The sequence below is a fragment of the Apis laboriosa genome, unplaced genomic scaffold (assembly GCF_014066325.1).
Source record: "Apis laboriosa isolate Shangri-la unplaced genomic scaffold, ASM1406632v1 scaffold34_cov151, whole genome shotgun sequence".
Classification (NCBI taxonomy): domain Eukaryota; kingdom Metazoa; phylum Arthropoda; class Insecta; order Hymenoptera; family Apidae; genus Apis; species Apis laboriosa.
The window spans coordinates 3,483,918-3,492,842 of NW_025222928.1; the positions used below are offsets into that span (position 1 = coordinate 3,483,918).

General features: G+C 36.5%; 1 protein-coding gene across 5 annotated transcripts in view; it reads left to right on the forward strand.

Annotated features, from left to right (window-relative positions):
- LOC122715137 (homeobox protein homothorax) overlaps positions 1–8,925 on the forward strand; it is a 495,480-nt gene that overhangs the window by 57,690 nt on the left and 428,865 nt on the right. The gene's annotated exons all lie outside the window — the stretch shown is intronic.

Genomic DNA, 8,925 nt, shown 5'->3' on the forward strand with positions numbered 1-8,925 from the left:
TTCTTCTTCTTCTTTCTCGTCCTCCTTTCTTTCCTTTCTTTCTTTTTCTTTTTTTTTTTTTTCGACAGGTTTCTGTAGATTTTTTTCGGGGCAACGGGTATACATACGCGTTTTCCTTCGCGGCTGTTGAAAAAGAAAGTTATCGAGGGATATCTGTCGACCGGCTAACTGGTTGTTTCGCAGTGAAATTTAACGGGGAATCTCTAAAATATCCCGCCTGCCCTGGACGCGAAGAAATATTATGGACCGGGCTTAATATACGCGATGTCGTATCCCGTATTTATTTCACGGGCGAGAAAGAATTTAGGTCGGGGAGGGGAAGGGGGAAGGGAGGATTAAGGATGTTGCGTTTGGGTAGGGAACGATCGACTTTAAACCGATCCGTCGAATGTCAACCTCGTTGAAGCATCCTCGTTTTAATTTTAGAACTCGCCACTCGCCCCCAAGTCCTTGTATTATTTTCAATTCCTGTCCTGTTTGACGTATCGTCCGAACGTTTGAATTATAGACGGTGATTATTTATGGAGATATATTCACCGGAGTGAAAGAATCGTAACGTCTCGTTGCACGCAAGTTTCATCTCGCCATCTTGAAGCGAGACGGTTCACTTTCGTTTTCCATCCTAATATTATTCCTTATCCAGTTTAATGGAGCTTCGTTTCGGATTTATTGAAAACTTCGGATCCTTGAAAACTTTTCGACCGGTCGTATACTTTTTCGCGAGTAATTGTACATCTATCGAGATTAAAAATCAAGAAAATTTTATTTCGATTACTGGAATCAATTTCTTTTTTCGATTAGGACAAATTCGTTCTCGATGCATTTTCAATCATTCCATGTCGCAAAGAGAGAGAGGATTCACTTTACAATCAATTCGTTGCTCGACAAAAGAAAGAAAAAGATCGCCATTTTCTAATATCGATGTTCGAGCGATTCGCGCTTCCTTGATTTATCTCAAGTTGATTTCGAATAGCAAGACGTTTTAATCGAAATGTTGGTCCACCGAGGTCGTATACACGGTATCGTCGGATCTCGAGCCGATTCGAGGGTTAAAATCGACGAGCTGGTCGAAAAAGAGCGGGCGATAAAACGGGCGATGCACGATGCGCCCTCGAGATAGGCGAGGCACATGGCGTTGTCCCGATGCACGCTTGTACGTCGCAATGTTTTCCAAATGTCGACATCAATCAGAAAGTAACGAACAGTCGCCGGGTCCTTTCTCTCTTCTCCTCTCTCTTCCGCCTTTTCTCTCTCTCTCTCTCTCTCTCTCTCTCTCTCTTCGTCTCTCCTCCTCTCCTCTCTACCTTCTTTCTCCATTCTGGAATCTCAGCCATGTTTCTGCGAGCCAAGCCGTATACACGCTCGAGGGCCGTGTCCTTTAGGCTCCATTCACAACTGGTTTCTGCCGATATAAATTTAAATCGTGGCGCAATTAATAATCGATTTACCAAGTGAAACTTGGTATCGATTCGAACAAATTGCACCGAGGATCGGGTTCCAAAATTTGTTGTTATGTACGTCAGAAAATTAGGTTAAGAGTAAGAAGAGAAGTTCACTCGAAATGATGTATATGATAATACTTGCAAATTACTTATTGAATTGAAGGATCTTCTGAAAAAAATTTTGTAACGATTTGTATATAATAGATATTTGGATTTAATTTTTTATCGTATTCTTAATGAGCCGGGGAATGTTATTATAAATGAAAAAGAAAGAAGAAAAAAAAGAATCGAATTTGAGAATATATACGAAGGTTTAGGAATGGAATTTTAGAATTTTAATCATTTTTATAATTGAATTCAGAATTTATTCGTTAACGTGATAAATTATGTTGAAATATTGAAATTTGAAACTTGTGAATTTTTAATAATTATTTAACGATTAAAGTTTACACAAGGAAAGAAAAAAAAAACTTTATTTTTTGCAAAAATTTAAGTTTACTTATCGTCGCAATTACCATGTTTTAAAATCTATCGTCACGCGAAGATAGTGTTAAGTTGAAATACTCGTAAATCAATAAAATTTTATTTTCCATGAAAATTTGAATATAATTATTTTCGCAATTATTGGGTTTTAAAAAATATTTTTTCCTTTCCATTAGAACGGAATTAAGTTTAAATATTCGTATTAAAAAATTCTATTTTCGATAAAAAAAAAAAATTCTACTTTCCGTGGAAAATTTGAAAATAATTATCTTCATATTCCGAATATAATTATTCGGTTCTAGAAACTAGTTTTCCTTTTTCCGTTTCGTTAAAATGAGATTAAGTCGAAGGAAAAATTCGTATTAAAAAAATTTTATTTAAATTGCAGAAGAGAAAAATTGAAGCGTAATTATTGAAGCTTTTTTTTTTTCTTTCTTTTTAAATTTTCAAATTAGAAAAACGAATTAATTTCGAATAACTCGTTGATATAAAATATGCTGCTAAGCGTCACTCATCGGCCATGATACGATTAATCCGCAGCGCCATCATCGCGGACCGCAGCCACTTCTCAGAGGCGTTCAAATATCTATTTTACATTACGCTTCATCGTATTAACATCGACCAGAAGTTTATACAAACATTGCAACTAAGCCTGTAAGCTCAGTCGTGTCGACGACCCGCAGGGTAGCCGGTGACGTTAATATAGGACACCAGCACACCATACACGATCGCCTTTCAAAAGACCGTTCAATGGAACCCATTTTCATTCCTTTTAAGTTCTAACCGAACTACAGTGACACGCAAAAATCTTGCGTCAATCAAACTTTCTCTCTGTATTCTCCGATACATTGATCCATCTTTTACAAATTATACGCTTGTGTTAAATATCGATTAAAATTTCATTAAAATTCTCAAAACGAGAAATTTTACGTTACACTTTTCTTTTCTTCTTTTTCTTCTTCTTTTTTTTTTTTTTTTTTTTTTTTAATAGACAAGGTATTAATTTTAAATATAAATTTTTATCTATTGTCCATTGTTTCACAAACAAATTTTTTTAGAGAAGAAAATATATATTTCTATCAATCAGATTATTATATAATGGAAAAATATTTTTTCATTGTTCGGTTACGTAATATCCAATTAAACTGTTACTTATAAATATTTATCTTTTTATTAATAGAGATTTCTCCGATCTGGCTAAGAATTAAAATCAATTTAATACACACTTTTATACATTTAAATATAAATCCACGATCTAACAATAATATTTCTAAATCACGGTATAATTCACTTTTTCAATAACTGTCAACCGTATTTTCTAATTACAACATCTTGCTTGCTCCTAAACACATTAACCCGACCACCGATGAACGATAGGCGTGCATCTCTCTACCCTTCCAATCTCTCCCCCCTCCATTTTATCAAATCAAATTTTTTTTTTTTTTTCACGGTCGCTCGAGATTAATAGGCAAGTGGAACGACTTCGATATTTCTTCCCCGTGCATTTATACCATTTCGAAATTGATTTCATCGGGGGTATAAACGACACGCGGTATTGTACTATTTTTATACGTGGAATGAATGGATTATTGGTAGGCCGCGAAATAGGTATCGAAAAATCGTGGGGCGGCAGAATCAACGGCTAATTTTCTCGTTTCTCGCTCTATGTATTGATCCCGATTTATATTTCCGGTTCAAGGACGTAATCGCGATCAGACGCGCGCGCGCACTCGACGTATTGATCGCGAAAGAGAGGGTGCACGCGTCTTCCGCTTCGTGTGTCCCCCCTCCCCCCCTCTCCTCCCCCCTTGTGCTCTCGCTCCCTTGTCTTCGCCCACGGTGATTTATACCTTGACGTTTAAGCACACTCGCCTTGACCTATCCGCTTGCAAATGAGCCGCGTTTGACCACGGTGAATCCTCGATCAGATCGATCCGTCCTCCTCTCACGGAATCCGTTCCTATAATGCGAATTTCTGTATCGAGTCGAGCGCGTGTTTTCGTCCTCTGTCGATTGTTCCGCTATTCCCCTCCGTTGTGTGTTTATAAATACGGTGTGTTTATAAATTTTCGATGACGTTTCGCGATAAAGATAGGGCGATCGAATACTTGGATACAATGGTAAATAGATTCTAATTATTGTTATTGAAATTCTTATTAAAGAGAATATTTTAATTTTGAATTTTTTAATATAGCCGAGAATATACGAGACATCCGTTTTTCCATCTATAAAATAATTACATATTGTTTATATATTGTTTATATATTGTCTTCGCGAGTTATTTACGCGAAATTTAAATGTATAAAAATCTATGATGTTTGAAGAACATCTCGTTTTTTTTTTTTTTTTTTTTTTTATATTTCGCATTCATGAAAATTATTTATCTCGTCTAAATATTCCGTAATCCAGCAATAGTATAACGATATTCATTTTTTTTTTTTATCGAAGTATCGATCGAAACTTAAGATAACAAAATAGTATTACGTATTACATCCAATAAGAAAAAGAAGAAGAAGAAGAAGAAAAAAATAATCCTTAAAATGTTGATCGTCCAATTTTCGATATTCCGCGATATTTTTATTTACACGTGTAATAAACGCTCGCGATAGAATGTGTGTTTATGTAAACAACTAAATATGGAAATATTCTTTTTACGTCACTCCACGAAAGACGTTTGATCGGAGAAACAAAGAAATATGCAAATGGCGTCGTTCTCAATCAACGGTGTCGCAACGCTTTAACCGTGGATGCGGTTTAACGAGCATCGCGCTTGCCTTAGCGTTTACGTATTCGCGATACAACTCGTCTTACTTTTTCCCTTCTCTTATCGAGTTGTATATCGTTAAAAAATTTCCGGTTACGCGCGCATTTGTCGAATCGAGCGAAAAGTAGTAAGCTCTTCAATCGCGTTATGAATATTTCATCGTGGCCGCAGCTGCGCAGCCCGTGGAAATTCATGCCAAATAATTCGCCTCCAGGCATTTCAGAGTCGTTTACATCGCGGAATTACCACGCGTGAAAACATTTCTACGTTTAGCGCCATAGCTTTAGGATAGACTTTTTCATCCCGAGTCGACTCGATTAACGATTCCTTTTTCGTCCTAACAATCGTGGAATAATAATTCTTTTTTTTTCTTTCTTTTCATATATGTATATAAAATACTTTTTTTTTTTTTTTTTGCACATTTAAATCTGAATTAATTCCGCGCGAATGCATAAATACCTCGCGGTCTCGTTTTGTTTGCGATCGTAACGTAATCGTTGAAAAATTTTCTTCTATAAAACACGAAAAAGAAAAATAATAATAAGTCTGAGATTATTTCTTCGTATCTGAATTCTTGATATCTAAATACTATTTTTTTTCTTGTTATTATTAATTTTTTTTAAAAAATATATTTAAGAGATTGCAATTGAAAAACGATCATTGTCATTCCACGTTTATTTTATTAAATTTGATTGTAATATATAAAAATATAATGATAGACGTAATATAATGATGGAATTAAAACTTTCACGCAAATTTTTTTTCAATATTCATTTCTCTCTTCTTATGGATTCTCATTTTTCCAAAGAGTTTTCCTCTATTAGATAGAAATAATTATTATGAAAAAAGGAAAAAAATAAATTGAATAGGATTGATTACGTTGGAATGCGTAGATAATTCAGTTGAGATTATTCGAATATCGTCGATAACAACTTTAAACTCAACGAGTCCTTCGTATGTACTTACATACTTACTCTCTCAACTGTAAGTTATTCCGCTCGATCGACCAGTGATATCTTCATAGCTTGACTTCGTGGTGAATTATTAGACGCCGGCTCCTTTTTTTCCCCCTTCCCCTTCCCCCTCTCTATCCTTTCTCAGCGATGGAATCCATTTTCCTGCTGAAACGTGTCGTTTCACACGCTCCCCACACACGTTTTCCACGAATTTCGGTCAACGATGGAAAAGTAGATTGGCTCAGACTCGTTTTTCCCTTGTTTTTCAACATTTTTTTTTTTGTGAACTTCGGTTTCGAAAGGTTTGGAAAGGCGGCGATATGATTAAGCGTCTCTCTTCAATTTCGAAACGAAGGGTCTCCTGGACACGCGATTGATACGCGTTCTACGAATTACCAAAGATTACCAATTTAAATTGTTTAAATTAAAAATGACAAACTGCTATTTACGATTTTAAAAAAAAGAAAAACATACTTCTTTCGCTCGTTCAATTTTTAACGATAAGATCGGTAATTCTTGCATGACGAGAATCATTTAGGAACGAGGGGTTTTTTCCTTTTTTTTCAAGGAAAAACCGTTCGAGTTATCTCTGAGGTTCTATCAAAGGAAAAAAAAGAAAAAAAAAAAAAAAAAGAAAAAAGAAAAGAAGGCAAGAAATCATGGACGATCGAGAAATAGTAGAAATACCCATCGTTTAAAATTTGCTCGATTTACCCCGGATATTCGAGCGATCAAAGGAGGAGGACCCCCTTTTTCTCGATTCGTTTGCAAAACCGGACGACCGGCATCGTTTTTTACGATAATGCGGCGAAACCAGTTCCGAAATCGTTTCTCGAAATATTTCGTGCTCTTTTACCGCGCGCGCGTCCAATGGCACGAGTCAAATTGGATGGAAAGTCAAAGTGCACAGAACGATCTCCGCCATTTCCACAATGTCACCTTCTCTAACGGTTGCAATTAAAGATTCTCGATTACCCGTGTTTCCGTTCGTTCCACAATCGACTCGTTAATAGGCGAATCGCTACTTCGATTTTTCCTCCTCTTTTGTTCTTTCCTTCGCGTTCTCTCTTTCCTTTGTCNTTTTTTTTTTTTTTTCTTAAAATTACCAACGTTCGGACTCGACGATCGACGTCACAGTAATTAACAATAATAACCGTTTTTTGGTTTTCGTTCTCTCGATAATAAGATATTAAAAAAAAAAAAAAAACAAAATCATTTTCTAATAATTGTTGTGGCGTGCAAGAGAATTTGCTGTTCCACGTGACTCGTCTATTTCGCGTTTGATCGCTACTTTTCGTAAACGGATTTTTGACAAGAATTTTTTTCGACTTAAAAAAGATGAATCTTATATACATTTGATCAACGATATCAACGATGCAACGAGTGTTCCATACTTGGCATCTTGGAATCAATAAATAATTAGCGGGAAAGTTTGAAACAAATATAAATTTACGATGTGATCGTTAATATTGGAAAAAAGTAAGTTAAGAATACATACGAAGATGAATGGAGTTTCCCAAATTATTATTTATCGTTGATCAGGGATTATCAATTATAGAATTGCATACCGATTTTCCCGTAATTGAGACGTGCAAGTTGCATTATTTAATCGGGCACTCGGATCTTCGATTCAATTTATTTTACTTCGAATCTTCAATTCATGCTAACATCTCCATTCACCGTGTCTCAATCTCTCGCCTCGAATTCCTGGTGAAACGCGATTCCAAAGAACGATCTTCCGGATGAGTTTCTTCTGCTCGAATAGATTTCAACGATTCCGCACGCGACATTCCACGCACGCTTACGAAATTCATATTTCAAGCGCGTCGTCCAAAGGTTCGCTAACAGCCGTTCCACTTGCATCCACGAGCCAGAATTGCTTTCGCTTTCTACTTTTATCGTCCTCCTATTGGTCGATAAAAATCGATTCCAATCACCGTGCAAAAATCTCGTTCGAAAGCATAAAACGTTAATCGCCTCGTTTTAACGAGGATTAAAGAAAAACTTTTCCAAAACTGGACCAAGAATTTTTCCGAAATGGGACCTCGTCGAGAGTATATTTCATCCTTCCAGTTATCCAATTATATTTAATTTCTTTCGCAATGAAAAAAAAAAAAAAAAACACAAGTTCGAATCGAATATTTCTTTCTTCTTCTTCTTTTCTTACATCCGTCAAAATTACAAAAGTCTCGAGAAACAAGATCTTCGGACGAGGCGAATAAAATATTTCTATGACGCTAGTGAAAGATGTGTCTTCCACGTACACTCTGTCAAGCAAGGTTACCAATATCGTATCACGTAAACTAGAAAAACACGTGTACATGTAAAGAGAAAAAAAAAAAAAAAAAAAAAAAGGAAGAACGACAGAAGCGACACGTTTCGCAATAAATTCCTAAGTGTTTTCTCCCGGTGTATTTTTGTAGCCCGATGTATTTTCGATTATCCATCTCCCCCTCCCCTCTCTCCTCCCCCCTGGTTTCACGCCCCGGTTGTCTCTCGAACAACGGAAATAAATTCCGCTTATTTTTGCACCGCCACACAGAGCACAACCAACCAACCAACCAACCAACCAACTAACCAACCTACGTTCCCATTCGGCTATGGGTGCTCTCATCCCGTGGAACAAGGACGATCGCGTCTTCTATTTTTAAATAATAGCCCCTTTAACAGGCTAAATATCGATGGATCCTGACGGATCCTGACGATTCATCGTCTCGCCATCTCGTTCTCCTTTTATCGGCCGTTTCGAGACGAAATTTAACGAGTTATCGTTTGGATCTATTCACCTATCCTCCCCTCCTCTCCCTCCCCTCGTATCTTAATCGATGCGGGGGACTTATCGCGATTATCGCGATTCGTTAAAGCGGGATGATGATGATGATGATGATGATGATGATAATAATAATAATAATAATAATAATAACAATAATAATAATAATGATGATGATCGCTGATAATGATTGAAGTAGCTTCCGCGAATATTTCTGAACCGCTTTACACGCATCAAACGATGATACGATGGTTCGCGGGTGCACGTGATGATGCGAACTTGGCTTGGTAATTACGTTTCTCTTTTTTATCGAGCTGATTCATTTCGTTCTCCAAGTTTGCGCGTATATATGTAGCGCAATAAGTCGAGTCGGTTTTGATCTTGTTGGTGGTGATGATTGTGAAAATTGTGGTCGGTCCAACCATGGTTGGCGGGTCGTAAAATTTGTCCAGACATGATGTATTTATAGTTTGGTTTGGTTTTTCTTCTTTTTCTTTTCTTTTTTTTTTT